The 6877-nt window shown below is 50.3% G+C and overlaps 1 protein-coding gene across 1 annotated transcript in view; it reads left to right on the plus strand.

Annotated features, from left to right (window-relative positions):
- Positions 1 to 6: 6 nt before the first annotated feature.
- GAK (cyclin G associated kinase) overlaps positions 7 to 6877 on the plus strand; it is a 69097-nt gene continuing 62226 nt past the window's right edge. Inside the window, exon 1 of the mRNA XM_008569389.1 lies at positions 7 to 37. The gene's annotated coding sequence lies outside the window, so the exon portion shown is untranslated. The remainder of the gene's footprint in view (positions 38 to 6877) is intronic.

Genomic DNA, 6877 nt, shown 5'->3' on the forward strand with positions numbered 1-6877 from the left:
GGCCTGCGGCTGCGGGTGCGGCGAGTCCTGGCCGAGGGTGAGGCCCAGGGTCAGCAGCGCGGGGCCGGGCACGGAAGGTGTCGCCAAGGACGCTGGGGACGGGGTCGGGGCTCGCCAGGGGGAGGGTCACCGTGGGGGGAGTGGGTCGGGGCCGGGGGAGGGTCACCGTTACTGCGGGGGGGCGTGGGTCGGGGCCCGCCAGGGGCGTGCGTCAGGACCTGGTGAGGGTGACTTCTGATGGCACGGTTGGGTTTGGGTTGGCACTTTACTGCTGGAGGCTTAGGGCCAGGCCAGACGAGGTAGAAGGAGGCCTGGGGCAGGAGGAACTTCCTCAGGGTCTGTGGGGACGGCGGTGGGCAGGGAGTTTGGGTGAGGGGCTGCGGTTGAGGCTGAGGGAGGGTCCCAGAAGGCTGAGGGCTGGATTCAGGAGGTGAGCAGGTCAGGGTGGGTGTAAGGGCTGGCTCCTTGCTTCACGTCCAGGGCTGTTGTGTGGTAGGGGACAGGGCCAGACCTTTGGACGTCCGGGCGGGTTCTCCTTCCCGGGAGCTTCCTGCGGGGCAGAAGCTCACATTGCTGCGGGCAGCTGCAGGCATGCTCTCCTTGGGCTTTGATGGAGAGCAGGCAGCGCCCCGTCCCGTGATCCCTGTGTCTTCCTCCTACCCTGAAGGTGCATCTGTGATTCCACTTGTGTGACCTATGTAGAACCTGTAGGGTGGACAGGTCAGTCAGCTTGAGTGCTTTTGAGGCAGTCTTTGGTAAGTTCTGTTTCTGTGTGCTGTTGCCAGCTTCCCGAAGGTCCTCTCTCTACCTCAGAACCAGTTGTCCGCGTGGGTGCAGTCCCATCGTCCTTTTTGGTTTCCTTACATTTGTCTAGAGTGCCCAGGGCATGTCAGGCTTCCCAAGCTATGAGGCTGACAGGCTGAGCGCAGCTGACTTCGGTGCTGGTGCTGAGGTGTAATTGCGTTCTGCCCCTTCACCGCCAGGAGAGGAAGTGAAGCAAGTGGTCACCCTCACCAGGGCTGTGGCAGTACTCAGGGCTGGAGGGTCAGCCTGTCCAAGGTGGCCACCCACATGGCCGTTTGTGCTCAATTCGAGGCAGGAAACCGGCCCAACTTTCTGATGTTTTAATTCCAGAAGGCCTGGAGACGTTCTGTTTGTAACATTACTACATCTTTTCTCCACTGTGGTCAGAAACAGGTTTGGGGTGTGATTTGGTGAGAAAATCTTAGGCTCTTCTCCTTTGAGAAGTGGGGGCCAGTGTCTCTACTAACGTCTGAACTGTGATATTCTCTCACATCTGTTAGAAACGACGAGAGTTCCCCCAGGTCAGTTCACTTATTCTGAAAATACCAGGCAGTTATCATCTTTTAAGAAATTCATAGCAGACAGGACCTGGTTTCTGCTCTTATGGAACTTAAAATATGACACATGCTCAAACTGCCGAGGGACAGGCAGTGTAGGGGCAGATCCTCAGGGGTGGTACGGACTGTGTGGAGTAACCTTCGGGGCAGCTGAGGAGGCATCAGGGAAGGGACCAAGAGGAAGACAACATCTCGCCTGGGGCAGGGCCAGGGCCAGGGCAGGAGGGGAATCCCAGATGGGAGGAGTCCTCACAGGCAGGAGAGGAAGGCTCGTGTAGAGAAGGAAGCTTGCGCAGGTCCCTTCACAGCCAGGGTGGAGAGCACGGATGTGTGGGCAGCCACTGTGGTGTACAGGACTTGCTTTCCTTTCCTGTCTAGGTGAATTAGAAGATAGAAGTGACCAGCACAGTTATGAGCCGTAGACTTCCTCCTTGTAAACTTAATGGGTGGCTTGCACCACTTAAAGCATTTTAAACCTCTTTCTGAACTGAAACAGCGTAAGAATCCTGTATGAAGTATTTCACATAAACATACTTAAGTAAGTTTTGCCTGGACAGCAACCTTAGGCCATCAGCTATGGGAATTCAAGTTGTTGTATGGGATGGCCCATAATCTAAAACTCTTGGGTACAGATGCCTACAATTTTGGAATTTTTCAGGTTTTAGAATGCAGTATATATACTGTACATCATGGGACACTTTCAGAGGGGTTAGGAGAGTGTTCTGTAATTAAATACATTATTATATCTGTAATGATAAGTATTCTGACTTCTGTAAGTAGCACTATATCAGTTTATGTCAGGTTTTGTCCCAGATGAGTTTATGATAGACCTGGTTTTGCTGTCGAATGAGTTAAGACAAAATAGTTTTTGTAGACTTTAGGAATTTGGGCCTGTAATGTGGAGCTGGATAGCTTTCTAATCTTTTCAAAATTTGTTCTACGTCTTCATTTTTTAAGAAAGCAGATTGTCAGGAGTACTAACAATGTCAGAGATATCCGGTCCAAACATGTTCTAGGATACATTTATTGTCTTCTCTTGTTTTGGGTTCTGCATGCTGTTGCTTCTGAAATGGATTACTACTGCTCAGGCAATTGTGTCTGTCATGCATGGTGAGTCCCCCTCTCGTGGCTGATTGGAGCCCTCTGTGAACTTACTGCTCAAGAGGTCACTTGAGGCAGAAAGTGAAAACAGTGCCATGTTGTTTAGGTGTAACTCATTCATTTTTTTAGATGTTACCTGTAATTTCAGTCAGTAACTATTTGCTTGGAGCCTTGTGTGCCACACACAGTATTAGTGGCATGGGAGGACATTCTCACCAACTTAATGTGGTTCTTGCTCAAGAATCTGTGTTGCCTTCGGGGTCAAGCTCTGGCCTGAGAAATGGCGAGGGTGCAGCCCACATGAACCCCAGGGCCACTTGGTTGCAGACCTGGTTCTCCACCCATCTGCCTCCTAGACACTGCTTTTATAGGGTTCTTCCCTTCACTTCTGTAGAATGTTCTGGACTGGGTGAGGGCACAGGGAGTATTTGGTACTGATTGACAGTTGCAGAATTGTGTTACAGTCAGGACTTGTGGCTGCAAGGTTCAGAAACCCACTGAGGAGGGTGTGATGGAGGGAGAGACTCTGTGCTGGGCCAGGATGTCCTCTACATGTATCAGCAGTGCATTTCAGGTTGATTTCAACAGTGGACCATTAGGGGGTTGTAGCGTGCTGGCACTGTAGCACACCCCATTTCCTATGTAACAACTGTGACCCAGGCCCTGAGCCCCACAGCTGTGCAGTGTTCTCTCAGCCATCAGCGTTCTGTCCTCTTGGTTTCTCTGAACCTGTCCCTGGACCCAGAGCCTGAAGTGCAGGGGCTGTTCCCACCCTGGAGGGCTGCCTAGTGATGCTATCTCTTCTCCAGACACTGCAGAGCTCAGATAGCCAGGGTCTCTGGGGCTTGAGCAGCTGATTCCCAGTCATCAGGCCTGTGTGGCCTGTGTCTTGTACCAGGTTAATTGCCCTCTCTCTCCGCTCTCCTTGCCCTGCCCTCTCCTCACTTCCAAGTTGGCAGCTTTTATCATCAGCCCTTTGTCCACTCTGACTAATACTCAGTGCGAAATAATCACCACCACCGCCGCCCTTACAGGCTCTTGATAACTTGCTGGGCACAGCCCCTACCGTTTTATGTGGATTGTTTAATCCTGATGGTGGCCCTAGAAGGCAGATACCGTAATTATTCCCATTTTACAGATGAGAAAACAGAGTTGGGGAGGTTAGTAGCTTACCAAAGCCATCAGCTGGTGAGTGGTAGAGTTGGGGCTGGGAGCCCCTGGGGAGACTGGTCTTGCCCCTCTGCTCCTTAGCATTCTTAGGGCATGCAGGTGGCCCAAGTTGATCCACACGTTACTTCCTGGGAGGCAGAGATGTCTGGAGTATTTAAAGATCACAGAAGCAAGTTGCAGTGTCTGTTTACTGTGTTCATTTACGTAAAAAAAGAGAAAAGCCCCTGCAAGGCTAATGCCCTGGGGAGATGAGGAGCCACTTGCAGCCCATGCCTCTGGGGGGCCAGCATGGAGCTGAGCACGAGGGGCCATGGCCCATTTTTGCTCTGTACTGCAGCTGACCCTTTGCCGTGAGGAGCCCATGTTACTTCTGTAGTTTTTGTAGTTTCTGTAGTTGACATGGGGGGGAGGGTCAGCACTGGGGTCGGGGGAGGCCCCTCTCTGTTCCTCCTGTTCTGCTCAGCCTCATCCTCTCCAAGGACGCCCGGTGGTGTCACACGCCACCTGCATGGTTGTGTATCCCTGTGGCTTAGGCCGTTCCAGCTGCTGTAACAAAATACCATACACTGGGAGGCTTATAAACAACAGAAATTTACTTCTCACAGTTCTGGACCCTGGAAGTCCAAGGTCAAGTGCTGGCAGATTTGGTGTTTGGTGTGGGCCCGTGTTCTGGTTCATGGATGACATCTTCTGGCTGTGTAAGGGGTGAGCACTCTCTCTGGGGTCTCTTTGATAAAGGCACTGATCCTGATCATGTGGGTTCCACCCTCATGACCTCATCACCTCCCCAAGGCTCTGCCTCCTCAAACCATCACATTGGGTGTTAGGATTTAACACATACATTTTGGGGAGACACAAAGTTCATTCTATAGCATAGTGGATTATCTGTGTACTTAAAGTGTAGATAAGTAGAATCTTGCTTCATAAAAATGTCTGTTTCTTAGAAACATGCTGTCAATTGATTGAAAAATACTAAGCTTTGACCACATTGATCTTTATGCTACTGTGTGCTGTCTCTGACTGCTGCATCCCGTTCCCTTGTGTGCACCTTACACACTGTGGGGGTGACAGGTATCCCCACTCCCACGGCCTGTGACTCTTGTGGGCTGTGGGTGGGAGAATTGCTTGGCCTTGTACATAGAGGCCCTGGGGGGCTACTTCAGCCACAGCAGATTCTGGTTTCCCTGTGCCCTCGTACCGTTCCCTGGGTTGGTTTTTTTTTTTTTTTTTTTTTCCCTTTTTTGTCTTTTTTTCATGACCGGCAACGGATCGCAACCCTGTGTCGCGCCCGTACCGGACCGGGACCGGCCACGGGATCGCAACCCTCGGTGTTGCCCCCGCACCTCGCTCAGCCAGTGAGCGGCCGGTCCGTATGTGGGATCCGAACCCTCGGCGGGAGCGCCGCCGCGCTTCCCAAGCGGCGCACTGTAACAGTGCGCCACCGGGCCGGCCCTTGTTTTGTTTTGCAGCTGGCCAGTAGAGGGATCTGAACCCTTGGGCTTGGTGTTACAAGACTGTGTTCTAACCAATGGGTAAAAAGTGGTATCTAGTTTTGATTTGCCTTTTCCTGACTAGTGAGTTTTTCAGTAATGCTTATTATTCAGGCTCCCGTTCTGGAATTGCACGTTCATAGCTTGTGCCTGTTGTTCTTTTAATTAAAAAAACAAATTGAGTTATTATTGACGTATATAAAATTTATGTCTAAGTGTAGAATTTAAGTGCTTGACAAATGCATTTACCTGTGCAGCTGAAACACCTTTTGAGAGAACAGTGGCGTTCTCTGTCTCTCCCAGTCATCCTCCCTGCCCAAGCTTGGCAGACACTTGCCCCAGTTCACTTCTACTGCGGGTTGCTTTTGCCCCTTCTAGACTGTCGTATACATGGAATTATACCCTAACTGCTCTTTCTGGCTGGATCCTTTCTTTGGCATCATGGTTTTGAAGTTCACTCATGATGTTATGGATGTCAGAAGTTTTTCCCTTTGGTGCTGAGTTGGATTCCATTGCGTGGATGGATGTGCTGCAGTTTGTCTGTGCACTCACCTGTGGATGAGCATTTGGGTTGGTTCCATTTTGCCCTATTATGAAAGAAGCTGCTGAGAACTTTGTTTTCACAAGTCTTTTTTTGGACATGTTTTCCATTCTCTTGGGTAAACTGCCTGGGAGTGGGATTGCTGACGCACAGGTTGGGCACAGGCTTAACTTTATATGAAGCACCAGCCCTTTCCCACAGCAGCTGCACCGCCTTACATTCCTGTTTACACACCTGCACTGGGATTTCTTACTGTCTCTCGTTTTGATTGTATCCATTCTTATGGGCATGCAGCGGTGTCTCCTGGTGGCTTAATTTGAATTTTCCTGATGTTACACTTCCCAAAAAAGAGAAAGAAAGATTTCACTCAAGGTAAGGTGAATGAGGCCTGGAATCAAGGGAGCAGCCCTGATTCAAAATCTGCCTTTCTAGGGCCGGCCCGGTGGCGCACTGCTACAGTGTGCCGCTTGGGAAGTGCGGCGGCGCTCCCGCCGAGGGTTCGGATCCCACATACAGACCGGCCACTCACTGGCTGAGCGAGGTGCGGGAGCAACACCGAGGGTTGCGATCCCGTGGCCGGTCCTGGTCCGGTACGGGCGTGACACTGAGGGTTGCGATCCGTTGCCGGTCACGAAAAAAGACAAAAAGGAAAAAAAAAATCTGCCTTTCTTTTTATTGACAAGACAAGTTTCACTAGAAAAATCAGTTGATTCAATCATCAAAGAAGGACAGAAAAACAGGCAGTGTAAAACTTGTAACAGCAGTAAATTGACAATGCGACATTCCAGAATGTAATTTGTAAAAAGCTAGGTCAATTCACCAACAGAGCTTGTCCTTAATAAACATTTTCTTTTTTACCTACTTCTTCCAGCGATTTCTTTAGCATATTTAAACAGCATTCAAGCAGTTTCTTTAACATATCTTAAGAACCATCAGTAGGTTAAAGAGTCAAAAGTCCTTTGAGCTGGAATCAAACCAGCAACCTAAAATAGTCAAAGTACACAATCCCATCCCTAAACAGTGATTAGAATTGATTAGATGGCTTTTACCAAACTATCTGTGGACTTACGTCCCCTACTTGAGAGCCTTTTAGCTCCATTCATGCATTACCTAAAAATCCTATTCTAAGATCAAAGGAGGGTCAAGATTTCTAACCCACGGGGCCGGCCCAGTGGCGCACTGGATAGTGCGCCGCTTGGGAAGCGCGGCGGCGC

The sequence above is a fragment of the Galeopterus variegatus genome, unplaced genomic scaffold (assembly GCF_000696425.1).
Source record: "Galeopterus variegatus unplaced genomic scaffold, G_variegatus-3.0.2 Scaffold26, whole genome shotgun sequence".
NCBI classification, from domain to species: domain Eukaryota; kingdom Metazoa; phylum Chordata; class Mammalia; order Dermoptera; family Cynocephalidae; genus Galeopterus; species Galeopterus variegatus.